The 18,537-nt window shown below is 61.1% G+C and overlaps 1 protein-coding gene across 3 annotated transcripts in view; it reads right to left on the reverse strand.

Annotated features, from left to right (window-relative positions):
- RFX2 (regulatory factor X2) overlaps positions 1-9,691 on the reverse strand; it is a 71,007-nt gene extending 61,316 nt beyond the window's left edge. Inside the window, exon 1 of one of the 3 annotated variants that reach the window (XM_070058729.1) lies at positions 9,521-9,691. The gene's annotated coding sequence lies outside the window, so the exon portion shown is untranslated. The remainder of the gene's footprint in view (positions 1-9,520) is intronic. The other 2 variants (XM_070058727.1, XM_070058730.1) reach the window with 2 other exon arrangements.
- Positions 9,692-18,537: the final 8,846 nt, after the last annotated feature.

Consider the following 18,537-nt stretch of genomic DNA (forward strand, 5'->3'; position numbering starts at 1 on the left):
CACACAACTTGCCCAATAACCTTGCTTTCCCACAGAGCGCAAGGGAGAATTCCTTCACGCCACAGTGTTGGAGTGCCACATCCAAACGGACTTTTGAACAGAGAGACAACCTTGCAGATTTCCAGGCCAAACAAGACAATTAAGCCACTGCAACCAGCTTGACACAGAAGCAGGCATTTCACAGTCTCCGCTCCGGACTCAGCGCCCAGCAAGGGTCCATCCCATGTGAGAGCCCCACCCCCACCGAACTTTCTAGAAAAGAACTTGCCTTGACATTTCAGCTGGGCAGAGAGGAGTCAAGTGACAGCAGAGGTGCCTGGCAGTCTGGCAGAGGAAGACCACTACGTATCAAAGGGCTGGGTGTTCAGACCAGCTCAGCACCAGGGAGTTCTCACGGCTACCAGACACCTGACCGGGTTTCTGCTTCTTGTTGAAACTGAAGGCCACCACGTGGCACAGGCCTCGCCAGATGTTGACGAGCGCTTGCGTTCACATGTTTCACTCACTCACACACTGGAGAAGAGGCCCCATGCACGATGGCCTACAGGAAGTGGGCATGCGATGGCCTACGGGATGTGGGCGGGCACAGCTGTCCCGTCCTCCGGTGCCTGCCGTGAGCAGGAGCAGGAAATAAGGGGCACACATACTCCTGCGTGGTCAAGTGGCCTTGTGACACTACGTGCGGTGGCGATTCCCCGGCAGTCCCTGTCACCTGTGGCCGATTAATCCATGGGCCCCCACCCTGGGGACACGTGGCAAGGCCCACAGACCCAGTCGGTGTCACGACTCGGGGACAGGAGGCCCTCTTGGCAGGAGGGGGGCGGGGTGCCGTCGACACCCTACAGAGCACAGCAGCCTCCGCCAGGCCCCGGCGTCACCCGAGCGGGCACAGCCAGCGCCAGCCTCCTGTTGCGAGACTCACGGTGCCGGGGCAAGGGAGCAGGATTCGCCAGCGGAAGGGACGCTCCAGGAGACGGCTGAGCGGACGAGACCTGTTGAGGGTGATGCTGTCGGCGATGGTCAGCAAAGGTTCAGGTAGCGAGGCGGGAGTACACCCCGGAAGGCAGTAGGAGGGAGCCTCTGGGGAGCGCTCGGCTCAGGGCTCCCGGGACGGCTGGAGATGGGGATTTACAGGGCTGGTCCCGGGGGAGGGCGCCGCGCCGCGCCACCGTGGAACCTCCTGTGGGAGGCCCTGGCGGAGCACCTTCCCCACGGAAGCTCCTGCCAGAAGTGCGGGGTAGAGACGCCAGGGAGACGGGTGGGCCGGAGTTGCCCGTTGCTTTACCCCAGCTGGGCCATCCGGAGCTTGGTCTTTGGCTATCTGCTGCTTGGTTTTCCCATAATGGCCCTGGACAAATGTACGCGTCACTCGTCTCCTCCGCTTGGCCTGGCTTTGGTTTGCGCCAGCCATCATCTCAGATCAGCCACCATCTAAGATCGGCCACCACCTCAGACAGGCCACCACCTCAGACAGGCCACCATCTCAGACAGGCCACCATCTCAGGCAGGACACCATCTCAGACAGGACACCATCTCAGACAGGACACCACATCAGGCAGGCCACCACCTCAGACAGGCCACCACCTCAGACAGGACACCACCTCAGGCAGGCCACCTTCTCAGGCAGGCCACCACCTCAGACAGGCCACCACCTCAGACAGGCCATCATCTCAGACAGGACACCATCTCAGACAGGACACCATCTCAGACAGGCCATCATCTCAGACAGGCCACCATCTCAGACAGGACAGGACACCACCTCAGACAGGCCACCACCTCAGACAGGACAGGACAGGACAGGACACCACCTCAGACAGGACACCATCTCACACAGGACACCATCTCAGACAGGCCACCACCTCAGACAGGACACCACCTCAGACAGGACAGGACACCACCTCAGACAGGACAGGACACCATCTCAGACAGGACACCATCTCAGACAGGACAGGACACCATCTCAGACAGGACACCATCTCAGACAGGCCACCATCTCAGGCCACCACCTCAGACAGGACACCACCCCAGGACACCACCTGAGACAGGCCACCACCTCAGGGAAGCAGCTTCCCAAAGAGGCACCTTCAACGAGCCATCTCTCAGCCCGCGAAGCCTCCGGAATGTCTCCTTTTCCCCTCGTCTCCCCGATCCCGTCTCCCATACAGGAAGGCCGGTCCACGAGGAGACACTTGAGAGACTGGGCTGGACGGGGACAAGCCTCGAACGTCCAGCTCGGTCTGAATGGTTACGACAAAGCCGGAGGCCTGGACACCCGTTTGGCCAACGAGCGTGGGGAGCAGGTGCCCGCGGCGCGTTCCTCCCGAGATGGCCCAGACGAGATGGCCCAGACGAGATGGCCCAGACGCAGCACTGCGGGGCGGCTGGGAGGAGCGGAAGGGAGGGGAAGAAAGCCCAGGCCCAGGGAGGAGCCACAGCAGGGGGCAGGGGGGCAGGCGGGGCGCCGGCGGGGAGGGGGGCTGAGGCTGGAGAACCCTGCTCTAGACAGGAGAGGGGGCCGCTTCCACCCTGGGGAGGGCCGTGGAGCTGGAGGAGAGCTGGGCTCGGGAGTGTGACCCTCTGGGCCCACACCACACGCTCACTGCCTGTGGCTCCCCAGACACCGCCCCAGAGACAGGCCCCTAGGCACGTGGGTTCTTCTAGAAAATGAAGAGTTCTTTTTAGAACTGGAAGCCCACCCTTTCACCGGCCTGGGTGTCTCACATTCCACACACCTGTCCCCAAAGCGAGCGCGTCTGTCGCTGTGGCTTCTGAGAGCAGGAGGTGCGGGGCGAGCCCGCGCGGGGCTCTATTCGGTCCCCGCCAACCCGCGTGGCGCAGGCCCAAGTTTCCGTGGCTCCCAGCCTTGCCCTGCAGACCACCCCTCGGACAGCAGCAGGTCCCTGGGAACACGGCACTGCCTCCAAGACGGCCTGCAAACACACGTGAACTCCACCGAGAAGCAGTGGAAGATGGACGCCCCAGTCCTCTGTGGGAGACCCAGACAAAGCTCCTGGCTGCTGGCTTTGGCCCGGTATTTTGGCCATTTGAGGAGTGAACCAGCAGATGGAAGATCTCTCTCTCTCTCTCTCTCTCTCTTTCTCTCTGTAACTCTGCCTTTCAAATAAATAAAATACATCTTTTTTTTTTTTTTTAAATCAGGGCTGGTGTTGTGGCACGGCAAGTTAAAATCTTTTTTTTTTTTTTTAGATGTATTCATGTATTTGAAAAGCAGACTTAGAGAGAGGGAGGAGAGACAGAGAGGTCCTCCGGCCACCAGTTCACTCCCCAAATGGCCAACAACGCCGGAGCTGAGAAAGGCCACAGCCAGGAGCCAGGAGCTCCATCGGGTCTCCTACATGGGTGCAGGGACCATTGGGCCGTCCTCTGCTGCCTCCAGGCGCACTGGCAGGGAGCCGGACCAGAGGAGGAGCAGCCGGGCCTGGAGCCGGCACCCACATGGGACGCCGGGGTCGGTGTCGCGGGCAGTGGCCCTACTGGCTGGAAGCAGCTTTCTCAAGGCCCGTGCCTGCCCGGAGAATTCCAGCTTCCTGGGGAACAGGCTCCTGAGAGCCAGGCCCTCTGCCCTTCTGCGGGGACAGAAGCCTCATCTCTCCCACCCGGCTGGACCGCACTCATGGCCTCCAGCGCTTTTTTGCTGTTGCTGTTAATTTTATTTACTTAGAAGGGAGAGGGAGAGCGAGATCTCCGTCTGCTGGGTCACTCCCAGATGCCCGCAGCAGCCAGGGCTGGGCCAGGAGCTCCGTCCGGGTCTCCCGCGTGGGCGGCGGGGACGCGGCTCCCTGAGCGCCTGCACTAGCAGGGAGCTGGGGTCCGGGGCGGAGAAGCCAGGGCAGGAGCCACACAGCCTGACGAGCGACGTGGGCGTCCCAAGTGGTGTTGTAACCCCGAGCCGAAGGCCTGCCCCACACTCAGTCCTTTCCAATTGATTTCCCCTTCTTCAGCCTCTCTAGCTTCTCCCCCCACCCCCTTCAGGCCCTTCCCAACCTCCTCCACCCGGCCGGATTCACAGCGGCCAGCGCGGGCGCGTACAGACTCGGCGCGTCCACCCACGCCACGCAGTGTGCTTCAGCCTGGGGAAGGCAGGGCACCGACACCTGGCGTGGCCTCGTTCCGCGGGGCTGAATACACGGCTCACGGGGCCACCCCAGCAGTCCCCGGAGCCAGGAAGCCCAGTGAGGGGTGCCGGGGCTGGGGGAGGTAGGGGAGTGGGGAGTGTTCCGTGGGGCCAGAGCTTGGGTTTGGGGAGATGAGGACGTGTGGGGGCGGGCGGCGAATGCCATCAGACCGTGTGGGCAGTCTCCCGAGTCACAGGAACCTGCGCTCTCAAGTCCCCGTCCCACGAACCCGGCAAGGGCCCCTTCTCCCACGAACCCGGCAAGGGCCCCTTCTCCCACACCGGCAGACTGTGGCAGTGTGTGACCGGCCGGGGCGCAAGCCCGGGCAGCCTGGGATCCCCACGGCTCTGGCCCGGCCTCACGGCCCTCTCCACCCTCTTCTTGGGTGACCTCATCCACTGCTGAGCCAATTACACGCTGACCGCTCCCAAGTCGTGACCTCTCGCCCCGGCGGGCCCAGGCTCCCGACCCCGACACCCAGCCGCTCGCTGGCGCACCGTCCCCTCCACGTCCCTCAGCGTCTCAGGCGTGCCAGGCACGTGGCCGGGCGCAGCGCTCCCCTAACAGCCCAGCCGGCCTCTTCCGGGGCCCCTAACTCGCTGAAGTGTGACCTACCACGCAGCCCCTCAGGACAGACACCCCCGGGACGCCCAGCACCCGCGAAGCCTCGAGCCCCAGGCAGCTCTGTCCTCCTCGCCACCCCCGGGTGTTGCCTCACAGAGACCTGGCACCTTCCGCTGGCCAGAAGGGACAGCGGTCACACGGCCGGGGGCCGGCACTCTCTGGATCTTCCTCCACACCTCGGCCCCTCCTCCCTCCGCACACCAGGCTTCAGAACCTGGCCCCCTTTCCCTGCCTTGACCAGGCCCAGCTGATCCCCCCAACTGCCACAGGGCCTTTGCACCTGCATCCCCCCCAAACACACACTTAAGGTCCTTCCCTCCAAACTGCACAGAGCTGACTCTAAGGGGCTTCCAAAAACACCGTGGCCCACCACTCGAGTTCACACGTGCAAAGTCTCTCGACATGAATTACTCCCCGTTCTCACACGCCTCCACACACAGGCACGAGACGACCGGGAGACCTCAGGAGGTGGCGCACGCCTGGGCTCCACCAGGCCATAGATCACCGCTCGATAGGCCATTTCCCTCACGTCTACACACTCTCCAGGGCTTTCCAATTTCTCCCCCATTTTAAAACATGAACCGCAGCAGGTGTAGACGGGTCACAGCCTCTGAAAGCCACTCGCTTACCGCCTCGTCGGCAGGCAGCGGCAAGTCAGCGGCATTTTCTGGAAGCCAGAATATTCCCAAACATGCTAAAATAGGAAGGAGCGACTGCCAGGCCCTCAGCCGGGTTTTAGACACGCAGGACGCGGGCATCACAGAACAGGAATGCAGCTTCAGGAGAGGCGAGCAAGGTGCGACAAGCCGGGCCGCCTGCGCCGGGGCCTGCGGAGTCCCGGCACGCACGCCCGGCCCGGCCCGGCTCCAGATGGCCTCTTTCCAGCCATCGACCGGGCTGGCATCTGAGAGCCAGAGATAACAGAGAAGGGAAACCAGTTTCCAGAGGCTCTCGCCTGCAAGTGCCGCCCGCAGAGCTGGCACCCGCCGGGGCACCGCCAGCCGAGGCACAGCAGAGGCACGGCAGAGGGGCCCACTCCGCGAGCCGGCGGCCGGAGCTCGGGTAGCTGCTGTAGGTTCTTCCTGGCTGGGCACTCACACTCGGCAGAGGGGCTGTCGCACCAGGGGACTTTAGATGAATTCCCGGCATCTCCTACCCGAAAGCGCTCAATCAGACAAAACCCACGAGGGGACCTCACAAAGTCCACGGTGAGGCAGGTGCTGTGGCCGTGTTAAGTGGCCGCTCGGGACGGCCACAGCCCGTATCAGAGAGCCTGGCTCGAGTCCAGCTTCCTGCCAATGTGCGTAGGTGGCAGGTGATGGCCCGCCCACCCGGGAGACCTGCGCCAAGTGCCAGGCTCCTGGCTTCGACCTGCCGAGCCCTGGCTGTCGCAGGCATTTGGGAGAATAAACAGGTGGGTCGAGGACCTCAATCTCTCTCTTCGTTCCTCTGCCTTTCAAATAAATAAATATTTTTTAAGTGTTCAGAAAGTCCATAAAAATGGAATTAAAAGTTTCTTTTCACACGCAAAAAAGTTTTCAAATCCATGCACAATTTTCTCATCATATGCATTTTCCATTATGGTGGTTTTTTCCCCATTCGAGAGACAGAGAGAGGAAGCTTCCATCATTCTCCAAGTGCCCCCCACAGCCAGAGCCGAGCTGAGTCAAAGCCAGGAGTCGCCCAGGTCTCCCATGCGGGTGGCAGGAGCCCAGCTCCCTGTGCCATGAGTGCTGCCCCCCAGGGCCTGCGTCAGAGGAAGCTGAGTCAGGAGCCGGAGCCAGGTGTCAAGTCAGATCTTACCTGCGAGGCCAAGTGCACCCCCGCCCGTGACCCCCCCCCCCCCACTACTGGAACCAGTCAGCAAACAGCACAAAAGAGCGCCAATCCCAGGCCACTTACTGCGTGTCTGGCTCATTCTAATAACGGCAAGGGTGCTCATGGTGGAGCACCGCCAGGCTGGGTGCTAAACGTCCAAGCTGTAATTACCAAACTCATGGATGCCAGGCCTCGAGCGCGCACGCAGTGACACCACGATGTCAACCCTGCTCGCCATGCCCAGGGCCGGCACTGCCACCCACAATTCATCTTTTCCTCTCCCGCCCCCTCCAGGTGCGCCCAATCCGAGCTCAGTTATATATTCATTTAACAAAGCTGTATCGAGGGCCTCTGCGCTGACCTGTGGTAACAGCACAGGCACGAGCTACAGGCCAGCCAGGTTTCGCCGGGCCCTCCAGGCCAGGCCTAGCGCTGTCTGCAGCAGGGCTGCAGAGACTGCGGGGAGCTGAGGCGGACGGGATCCTGATCCCAGGGGCACTGGACCGGGAGGGCCAGGGCTGCCGCGGGAGCCACCAAAGCTCAGAACTAACACGGCAGGACCTGCAGGGGGCGGGGGGCCAGGCGTGGTCAGAATCTAAGTGACCACCAAAGGCGGGGTGGGCAGGGTTTGCTGACAGCCTGGGAGAGAGCAGCGGGGAGCAGCGAGCTGACCAGGAGCAGGTGTGGGGCAGTCAGTGAGCTCTGCCCCCCCCCACGGGCTGTGCCAGGCACACGTCCAAGTAAGTGAACACGGCCTAGGGAAGAGCTAAGCACCATCTAAACTCCAGAGAGAGAATGCAGCCGCTTAAAAAAAAAAAATGCACAAGTCCACAATCCCTTAGGACAGCACGGAATCCTGGGGACCGCAGGGCCGTGTCTGGCGGCCGACACCTGACCTAAGCTGCCAGGATACCTCTGGTCCCAAAGCCCCGCCCCCAACGCGGGCATCTGCACACGGGGTTGCAGAAATGCGTGGACCTGGACCTCCCCCTTGTTAGGCTGGGAGAGGCGGGGGTCTGTCGGGAACAGGGCCAGTAGGGTAAACAAGCAGCGAGAAGACCCCCACGGACCCCCACGGACTGTGATTCCCTAGTTCCTCCGGGACTAATTAATTAAGTCGGCAGTACTATGAGCCAATTCCAGCTCTAACAGGAGGTAAGAGACGGGGACCTGGCTGCGGGCAGATTCGACACTGTTAAAGCGCCGGGGGTGACACAGCCGCCGCCCAGAAAGCAAAGCACAGGCGGCTGCGGAGGGGGCGCTCTCCTGGGACTCAGTGGGCTGCCCCCCCTCCCCGGGCGCACCTGCGGGGTTTAGATGATTGGCAGGGGCAAACCTCTCCTGAACCCCTCGGGGATCACCCGGCCAAGGGCCAGGCATGGCTCCCGCCCCACCTCCCCAAGCTGTGGATGAGGGAGCCCTGGGGAGACCACGGAGGTCAAAGGCCTTTCCCGAGGGAGGCCGCACCACAGTCCTCACCCCGAGCTGCCCAGAGCCATGGCTAAGCTTGGCAAGCCCAGGTACCCCCTCCCGCGGCCGGGAGGACACAGGGCAGCGACAGGGAGGGGGCGGCGGCTGTCCACGCTTCGTGTCGTCATCATGACCGTCCCGTTTGGAGATGCCTCTGATCCGCTCCTTCTAGAAACTTCTGTAATGACCCGTCCTCCTTGTACCTACTCAGGGGCTGTTTTGACTGTTGTTGCTCTCGGAAATTATGACTAATTATTATTATTGGACTCGGAAGTATCTTTATTTCGACTTTTGTACAGACTTACGGGGTAGTATTATTAGCACTACTATGGGTCTTGGGGAATATCTCATGTCAGCTTCACTTTTAAAAAAACTTTTACCGGACGTGGGACTGGCACACACATGGGGGGGGGGGGGGCACGGAGTCCGGTGAGTCCGCACCGGGCTGCGCGCTGCGGGTCCCCAACGACCCGGCCGGGCCCACCCCTGCCCCCGCCGCGGCCCGGCAGGTGGGACCCCGGGGACCCCGCCCGCCCCGCGGCCCGGCAGGTGGGGCCCGGAGACCCCGCCCGCCCCGCGGCCCGGAGCCCGAGCTGGCGGCTGCGCCCCGGGAGGGACGCGCCCCGGGCCCGCCCGGAGCGCCCACGGGGCCGCCGCGCCGCGCGTGCGGGCTCTTTAACAAGAATTAGTTTCTTTCTTTTTTTTTTTAAACCCACAAACAACGCTTTGGTGAAACTTTTCTCGCTTCCAGATCTGTCCAAATAGGGGAGCTGCGGGCGCGCCCAGGGAGCTTCGAGGGGAGGGCGCACCCGGGGGCCCCCCAAGTCCAGGACCGTGGCGGGGGCGGGGGTCGAGGAGCCCCCCGCGCGCGGGAATGGGCTGGAAAGGTGAGGCGCGGCCCCCTGGGGGGGCCACTTTGTGGACAGAGCAGCAAGGGCGTCCCGGGGGCGCCCCCAACGGGAGAGGGGGACCCCGGAACCTGGGGGTGGGAGGAAGAGGGCGTCTCCCCCAGCGCGGGGAGGCGGAGGCGGAGAGGAGCCGGGGTGCGCCGAGCCGAGGATTCGGGGCGAGGGAGGCTGAGGGTCGGAGCGAGACGGGGGGGGGGCACCCGGGCGCCCCCAACTCGGGCAGGGACCCGGGCAATGAACGCGACCAGGGAGGGGGCCCCCAACTCGGGGAGGAGGAAGAGTTTCGCGGGGGTCCTGGAGGGCCCCCCCATCGCGGCGAGTCGGAAGGTTAAAAGCGGGAGACGGGCCCCCTCCCGCCTCCTAAGTTTTGGGAAGAGGCGACGGCTCCCGCTGAGTGCGGGTGCGGGGTCCCCCCAAACTCGGCGGCGCGGGGTGGGGGGGCCCGGGGTGCCGTGGGCGGCGGCCGGCCGGGGGGGTGGGGGGGAGGTGCGCTCGCCGCCCCCCGGCCCCTCGAGCGGGGTCCCCGCCGCCCCCTGCACTCCCCGGGCCGGTCGCGTCGGTCACCTGGAGTTCGGGCCGGGAGTTCGGGCAGCGGCTCCCGCGGCGGCGGCGGCGGCGGCTGCTGCGTGTTGGTCCCCGTTGGTAAGTAACAGTCTCCACGGCTACAGTCTCTATGGCGGCGGCGGTGGCGGCGGCGGCGGCCGCTCCTCCTCAGGCTCCCGCCGCCCGCCCGCCGGCCTCGAGCAGCCCTCCCGCCGGCCGCGCCGGGGCGGGGCGTTGTTAGCGGCAACCGTTACCAGGCTCCAACCGCCCGCCCCGCGCCGGCCCCGGCGGGGGCGGGAGGGCGGGCCGCCAGGCGCTGCGGCGGCGCATTGGCTGCCGGCGGTGTCCGTCGCAGGGGGGCGTTCCCCAGCCGCGAAGAGGGCGCGGCCCGGCCAATCACCGCGGCGCGGGGCGGGGCCTGGCCTGGGCGCGCGCGGCTGCGAGCGTTGGCGGCGGGCGTTGCGCGCGGGCCGGGCCGGGCCGGGCCGGGCGGCGGGCGGTGCGGGGCTCCCGCACTCGGGGGTCTGCGTGCGCTCCGCCGGCGCGGGCGGGTCAGGGGTCAGCACGCCCTGGCCCACGTGCTGGAAGTTTGCGCTTGTTTTGTACATAGTTAATTCTTCATGCATTTCAGTACATAGTTAATTCTTCATGCATTTCACATTTTTCTAAGACTTTTATGCCAGACAGAAACTACGGGAAATTCACATTTTTTTCTTTGGTTTCATTTTTTTTTCTTTTTTTTAACGAGGTTAAAGGTCGGCAGACCGGCCTATGGGCCGACTCTTGGCTGCCTGTGTTTGTAAATAAAGTTGTTGTTGTTTAAGATTTATTTATTTACTTGAGAGAGGGAGAGAGAGGGAGGTCTTCCATCCGCTGGGTCACTCCCCGGATGGCCGCAACGGCTGGAGCTGTGCCGATCCGAAGCCAGGAGCTTCCTCTGGGTCTCCCACGCAGGTGCAGGGGCCCAACACTTGGGCCATCGTCCACTGCTTTCCCAGGCCACAGCAGAGAGCTGGATTGGAAGTGGAGCAGCCAGGTCTCGAACCGGCGCCCATATGGGATGCGGGCACCGCAGGCGACGGCTTTACCTGCTAAGCCACAGTGCCGGCCCCTTAAATGGATAAGTTTTTAAAATAAAGTTTATTTTGCTGCAAAATGTTTGAAACTCATGCAGGTTTTTTTTTTTAAACCATATGCATCTTTCATGCATTTTTGAAGGCCCCTTGTATACATGGAGTTAAAATTATTTGTTAGCATTTATTTTTTATTTGAAATGCAGTTACAGAAAGGAGAGAGAGAGAAAGAGGTCTTCCATCTACTGATTCATTCCCCACCCGGCCCCACAAAGGCTGGGGCCGGGCCGGCCGAGGCCGGGAGCCAGTTGTTCCCCCTCCCCCCCTGCACCTCCCACGTGGGTGCAGGGCCGTCCTCTGCTGCTCCCCCAGGTGCACCTGCAGGGAGCTGGGCGGGAGCCGTGCTCACACACCACACTGGGATGCTGGCCCCCGCGGGACACCTTTCCTAGGAGAAGGGGGGTGGGGGAGGGAGAGTCTAGAACAGCCTTGGGTGCAGTCTACTGATTGTAGACCACCTTCGTCCACCTGGGGCTCGGCTGTGGCTCAGCTCAGCTGGACGTCGGGTCGGCCACGCCAGTCACTTCCTTTCCGCTGGCTCCTTCGATTCTTATGCAAACACCAGCATTCACAAGTCCCAGGTTGGGGGCGGGGGGGAGGTTAAGTCGCAAGGTTAGTAGTTGGTGTTTGTTAGCCACTACGTGAAAACAGGGGCTGGCTTTGTGGCGCAGCAGGTTAGACCCCCTGCCGCGTCCCCGCGGCTCCACTGCCACCCCAGCTCCCTGCTAGGGCACCTGGGAAGACAGCAGGGACGCCCGAGTGCAGGGCCCCCGCACCCACGTGGGACACCCAGGTGGAGCTCCGTCCGGCTCCTGGCTTCCGCCCGGGCCATCTCCAACCTCTGTGGCTACTTGGGGAGAGAGAGAGAGACCTCTCCCTCTCTAGGTGTCTCCAAGTAAAATTTCAAAATTTCAAATAAAATGTTGGCAGTGATTTCCTAAGTTGATTTTACCTCCACCTAAGCAACCTGCAGTCATCGATCCGTTTCGGTCAATTATTACTTTAGGCAAAAATACTTGCCTGGCGCCCCTGTTTGCCAGGCACCTTTGGGGACAACGCTGGAAATAAAGGAGTTTTTTTTTTTTCTTTCTTCCCAGGATTCCAGAAAGGGTGATGTGGGAGTGGCTTGGGTGAAGAGTGGGCGGGGCTTATCGTCCTTGGCGCCGCCCAGGGCAACTCTCCAGGGGCCACAACCTTCCTGTTTGGCCCAAGACTTGGGGACTTTTCAGCGCCGAAAGTGGGAACTTCCCAAAGGCCGCGGGACAAGCTGGTCACCCTGAGGTGACCGTCGAGCCAGGGCTGGAGGAACGAGGGAAGAGCTTTGCAAGTCAACATCCCCGGGGTGGAAGCTCCGGGAAGAAACAGGAAGCGGGCCGGGGGTGTGGCTGGAGCAGGGGCGGGGCAGAAGGTGGGCATGGGGGTGGGGGGGAGGCAGGGGGGAGGTTCTGATCTGCCCTGTGGTGAGTTTGAGGCCAGGAAGGCAGCAGGTGATAGGTTGAGGAGGGAGGTCCCTTCCGAGCCGCTGCATTGAGGTCCCAGCTCCGAGCTCGGCCCCTCCCAGCTTCACTCCCCTGCAGGTGTGTAGGACAGCCGTTGTGACAGAAGCTAGAGCGGTGACCGTTCCCAGGGTGGGGAAAATGTCCTGGAGTCAGTGGTGATGGCTGCAGAACCCTTTAAATACACGTAGGACCCCTGAGCTGTATGGGGATCCTAGCTGAATATAATTGGCTTTTTAAAACTCCCCAAGGAGCCGCCCAGCCCCGGCTCCGTCCCAGGCAGGCCAGCGTGGGAACCTGCAGGCTTGCAGGAAGCCAGCCTGACACCACATCTGTGCTTCGGAAAACTCCACCAATCAAGAGCTCTTTGGGGCCGGCGCCAGGGCAGGGCAGCTGGTAGCAGCAGCAGCCCAGGCAGGGGCGTGGGTTCAAGTCCCGGCTGCTCCACTTTCGATTCAGCTCCCTGCTAATGAGCCTGGGAAAGAGGAAGATGGCCCGAGTGAGGATGTGCCTACTCAAAATAGGTCCACTTGGGGTTAGCACTGTAGCCCAGCTAAGCAGCTGCCTACAAGGCTGGCCTCCTGTACTGGACCACCGGTTCGAGCCCTGGCTGCTCCACTTCAGATCCAGCTCCCTGTTAACGCATCGCGGAAAGCAGTGGACGTCAGATCTAGTGCTTAGGCCCCTGCCATCCACATGAGCCACCCGGATGGAGTTTCTGGCTCCTGACTCAGCCTGGATGGGCCCAGCCCCAGTCATTGGCCATTTGGACAGTGACCCAACAGATGGACCATGTCTGTGTCTCTCTCTCTCTCTCTGGTACTCTGTCTTTCAAAAACCCTAATGGGCACCCTGAGTGATTGCAGCTGATGGCCCAAGTCCCCGGGCCCCTGCCGCCCATGTGGGAGCCCTGGGTGGAGTCCCTGGCTCCTGGTTTTGGATTGGACCAGGTTTGGGTGTTGTGGGCATTTGAAAAGTGAACCAGCAGATGGAAGATCTGTGTGTGTGTGTGTGTCTCCCTTTCTCTCTATTGCTCTGCCTTTCAAATAAGTAAATAATCTTAAAAAAAGATTGTGGTGTAGCGGGTTAGGCCACTGCCCGTGACGTGACACCAGCATCCCGTATTAGTGCCGGTTTGTATACCGGCTGCTCTACTTCCAATCCAGCAGATGGAACATTCTTTCTCTCTCTGTCTCTCCCACTGTAACTCTGCCTTTAAAATAAATAAATATTTAAACAAAATAGAAAGTAAAAAAAAAAACTTACAAATGTCTCCTTGCTGTTTCGACTGGTTTGAGCAGAAATGTAGAGAAACCGCAGGTGCAGAAAAGGCCACCCGCTTTGGCATGCCTTCTGCATTCCTGGGCAAGAAAACAGCTCTTGTCCGGGGGACCTGGGACTCAGCATTGCAGTAGGTCCCTCCCACCAGCTCTGTACCCCCGGATAGCTCCACTTCCTGGTGACTCCCCAAGAAATCCCTCTGACCTGCTGTTTCCTCACACATCCTACTGTTCTTTGTCCAAAAAGCAGGGAAATGTCTTGTTTGGACCATTTTGTAGGATCTTCACGCTCTGGGGAGGGCCCCCGTGTACGGGCAGGCAGGAAGAACGTCCCTAGGCCTTTCTCCTGGGTATAGTCTTCTGCTGATCTGGTTCTCAGACCCGACTGAAAACTTGGCCGAAATTGCAAAGCTGGGATCTCAACCTGGACTCCTGTTTGCATCCAAATGCTTAGCCCCCCCCTCCCCCGCACCTCCTCTCTGCCAGGGGCGTTTGCAACATACTTGCAGGTGCACCTGCTACTTCCGGAAAAATAACAAATCTAGGGGTGGGTGATGTGCTACGGTGGGTTAAACTACCTCTGCTCCACTTCCCCTCCAGCTCCCTGCTAATGCACCTGGGAAATCAGTAGAAGATGGCCCAAGTGCTTGGACCCCTGTCCCCACATGGGAGACACGGAAGAAGCTCCTGGCTCCTGGCTTCCGATCGCCACAGCTCCGGCCATTGCGGCCATTTGTGGCGTGAGCCAGCAGATGGAAGACCTCTCTCTCCGTCTGTTTCTCAAGAGACAAAACCGCACAAAGTGGCCCCTGACGATGCACTTGAGCAGGACTAGAGAATGGGAATTTTCCGGACCTTGGGGGCACGTGACTCCCTGGCTGGTAAAACCTTTCCAGTCCTAGGTGAGCGCCTCCCTGACGGGCTGCTTCCACTGGACTGAGGACTTTAATTCCCTTCGCCATCAGAACCTCTGCAGGCAAGTTAGGCGGGGGGGGGGGGGGGGGGGGCCTGGGCTGAACTTGAGCAGGGCGACACGCGGGCCCTCCTCCCTGAGGAGGGGCCACCCACGGGGGGGTTCAGGCTGCAGCACCTGCGTGCCACGTGCATCTTGGATTTTCCGCGTGGATTTACTTATTTAATTTGTTGCGGCGCATTGCCACATTTCTGTGCGACGTGGAATCATTTCCATGGCAAACAGCGGTGGCGGCAGAGCCGCCCACAAAGGGGGCAGGACACGGTAACTCAGATACAGTTTTCAAAATTCACGTCTCCCCAGCCAAGGGGCTTAGCCATTTCTAGGTAACCAGTGAGGGCAGGCACGGAACGGCCGTCCCCAGGGTCCGTACTGACTGCAGAGGAGGGGGAAAGACAAGGAAGATGGAGAATTCCCAGAGAAAGTGACACACCTTGGGGGCGTGGGGAGGGCGAGAGGGAAATGGGTTTTTAAAAGTTAGGAAGACAGAGGCCGGCGCCGCGGCTCACTAGGCTAATCCTCCGCCTAGCGGCGCCGGCACACCGGGTTCTAGTCCCGGTTGGGGCGCCGGATTCTGTCCCGGTTGCCCCTCTTCCAGGCCAGCTCTCTGCTGTGGCCAGGGAGTGCAGTGGAGGATGGCCCAGGTGCTTGGGCCCTGCACCCCATGGGAGACCAGGAAAAGCACCTGGCTCCTGCCATCGGATCAGCGCGGTGCGCCGGCCGCAGCGCGCCGGCCATTGGAGGGTAAAACAACGGCAAAGGAAGACCTTTCTCTCTGTCTCTCTCTCTCACTGTCCACTCTGCCTGTCTCAAAAAAAAAAAAAAAAAAAGTTAGGAAGACAGAAATGGATAGAAAACATTCTATCAACACCTGCATCAGGTTTTGTTAAAGATTTGTTTTTATTTATTTGAAAGGGAGAGAGAGAGAGAGAGAGAGAGGTCTTCCATCCTCTGGTTCACTTCTCAAATGGCTGCAACGGCCAGAGCTGGGCCGATCCAAAGCCAGGAGCTTCTTCCAGGTCTCCCACATGGGTGCAGGGGCCCAGGCACTTGGGCCATCTTCTACTGCTTTCCCAGGCCATTAGCAGAGAGCTGGGTGGAAAGTGGAGCAGCCGGGACTCGAACCAGCGCCCCCATGAGATGCCAGTGTTAGAGGCGGCGGCTTCACCCGCTATGCCACAGCGCTGGCCCCTCCACTGGGTTTGTTCTCCACAGGTTTTGTGTGCTAGAAGCTTGGTCCGCAGCATGGCCGTGGCCAGGGCCACCCTCATCCCCCAGGGCTGGGACGTGGGTCAGACCACACGACCTCCCCCACCAGGCCTGTGTGATCCTGAACACGTGGCCCCAGGGAAGAGCACAGGTCGCCTGTGCGGGACACAGGGGTTGTCCGTGGACTTGGGCCACACATGGAGCTCCCAACAGGGCAGGCAGCTGTCACTGCGGTTAGAACGCTGCTTGGGCCCTCTCGTCCCATGTCTAAGGACCCGGGGTCACGTCCTGGCTCGGGGTCCTGCCAAGGTGCACCCTGGGAGGCGACAGTGCCTGCTCCCGTGTGGGAGCCGTGGGTGGAGCTCCAGGCTCCCGGCTTCAGCCTGGCTCAGCCCTGGCTGTGGCAGGTATTTGGGGAGTGAAGCAGCAGATGGAAGACTTTTTCCCTAATACAATGGAAATAAACGAAAAAAGGGTTTTAAAGTTCATGGCAAAGTAGAATTTAAAGAAAAAGCTTAGGGCCGCATCCCCGTACTGGGGGACCAAGTTCAAGTCCGGGCTCCAGCGCCTGACTGTGGCGTCCTGCTGCACGCACCCCGGGACGCTGCAGCAAGTGACGGCTCGAGCAGCCGGCCCCCTGTACCCACAGTGGAGACCCAGGCTGAGCGCCCGGCTCCTGGCTGCAGACCCCCGTTCCCAGCCCCTGTGGCCATTTGGGGAGTGAACCAGCGATGGAAGACCCCCCTGTCCGCCATTCTGCCTCTCAAACACATTTCTTAAATTACTTTTAAAAAGCTTATTTGGGGGGCGAGCACTGTGGTGCAGTGGGTTAAGTTGCAGCCTGTGATGCTGGCATCCCCTCTGAGCGCCGGTTCGAGTCCCGGCTCCTCCACTTCCAACCCAGCTTCCTGCAAATGCGCCTGGGAAGGCGGCAGTAACGGCCCAAGCGCTCGAGCCCCAGCCACCCCCGTGTGGGACCTGGATGCAGCTCCCGGCCAGGCCCTGGCCACTGCGGCTATTTGGGGAGTGAACCGGTGGATGGAAGACCTCATTCTGCCTGTGTCTCCCTCAGCGTCACTTTGCCTTTCAAATAAATAAAATAAATCTCAAAGAAAAAAAAGGTTCATTTTGGTGAGCCCCCGCTTTTTCACCGATCGTATCTGCCATGAACTTTCACACGGCCTCATGGGTACAGATTTCAAAGTCTGGGGGCACCAACATACACGTGTCCTTTAGCCCCATTCTCTTGCAGACTTCTGAAGCCCCCCGCGGTTATAGCGCTTGCTCGCGCCCCAGTCTGGTGCCCTGAGTGTGCCTCGCTCCCTCCTCACTGTTGTCTCCTCCCATGGGCTCCACCCTTTAACCCAGGGGTCGGAAAGCTGGAGTCCGCGGGCCGGGCCGAGCCTGCCACCTGCTGTCCGGTGTGAAACGTGCTGCGGCTGCCCTCAGTGAGACAGTCACCTGCGATGCTAAAAATAGTTGCTGTCCGGCCCCGTACAGAAAAATTTCTACTGCCTTCTGCGCAAATGGAGAAAGTAAAACCCAGGGAGGTCAGGCTTCAGGTACAGCTGGATCCAGGGGCTCCGAGGCTGCCACCAGAACCTGATCTCCCCTTACCCACGCTCCGGCTCTGCTTTCCCTGTGCTGGGCTCGCTCCTGGGGGCAAAGTGGCTGCCGGAGATCTTACCCTTTCAGCAGTCCAGTGTGAAGACATTCTCTTCTTTTTAAATAAGGTGTAGGAGTGGCAGGCGCCGCAGCTCACTAGGCCAATCCTCTGCCTAGCGGTGCCGGCACACCGAGTTCTAGTCCCGGTCGGGGTGCCGGATTCTGTCCCGGTTGCCCTTCTTCCAGGCCAGCTCTCTGCTGTGGCCAGGGAGTGCAGCGGAGGATGGCCCAAGTACTTGGGCCCTGCACCCCGTGGGAGACCAGGAGAAGCACCTGGCTCCTGGCTCCTGCCATCGGATCAGCGCGGTGCGCCGGCCGCAGCGCGCCGGCCGCGGCGGCCATTGGAGGGTGAACCAACGGCAAAGGAAGACCTTTCTCTCTGTCTCTCTCTCTCACTGTCCACTCTGCCTGTCAAAAAAAAAAAAAAAAAAGGTGTAGGAGTGTGTGTGTGTGTGTGGTGTGTGTGTCACTGTATGAGGACATACATGTGTTTGAGTGTACATGTGTGGTTGTGTGTCTTAGTGTGTGAACACATGTGTGTGTGTGCTGAGTGTGCACTGTGCCAATCAGAGGCGGAGACTCCGGTGCCTGGCCACCAGCCTGGGAGCCCGGCTCAAGGTCACCCCCCACCCCCGTCACTCTCAGCTCAGGAGGCAGGACGTCAAGGATGCCCTGGCGTGTTCACTCCCTTTGCACATTTGAACCGAAGCCAACTTCCAGTCTCAGGACTTGAGCTGTCTGCCTGAGAATGTCAGGTCCCCGTGCCCCCCGACCGCCTCCCCGCCATCCCCCCAAAAGGTGAGAGGACCCGCCTCCTCCTCGCCCGGGGGGCCACTCCTGGTGAACACACTAGCTCCGGGCATCAAGCCGCCCTCCAGTGCGGTGCCCGCCCAGCCTGGCGCAGCCCGGGGCCTAATTCTGGTCCAGCGCCTGGGTTCAAGTCCTGGCTCTGCTCCCGATTCCCGCTCCCCGCTCCCCGCTACTGCAGACCCTGGGAGGCGGCAGTGCCGGCGGCTCGAGCACTTGGGAGACCTGGGTGGGGTTCTGAGCCCCCAGCTCCGGCCCTGGCTGTCAGGGGGAACTGGGGAGTGAACCAGCAGATAGGAGACCTGTGTCTCTCGTGGCTCAAGGCACAAACGCACGCGTGGATGAACGAACGATGAGTGAGAAGCAGACGATAACATCTGCCCTTGGAAGCAGGTCCCTGCTGGGGGGGTGGGGCAGGGGTATCCAGTGATGTCACAAAAGGTTCTAGAAGGTTCCGGAAGGTTCTGGAAGGTTG

Source organism: Oryctolagus cuniculus, chromosome 16 (assembly GCF_964237555.1).
Source record: "Oryctolagus cuniculus chromosome 16, mOryCun1.1, whole genome shotgun sequence".
Lineage (NCBI taxonomy): Eukaryota > Metazoa > Chordata > Mammalia > Lagomorpha > Leporidae > Oryctolagus > Oryctolagus cuniculus.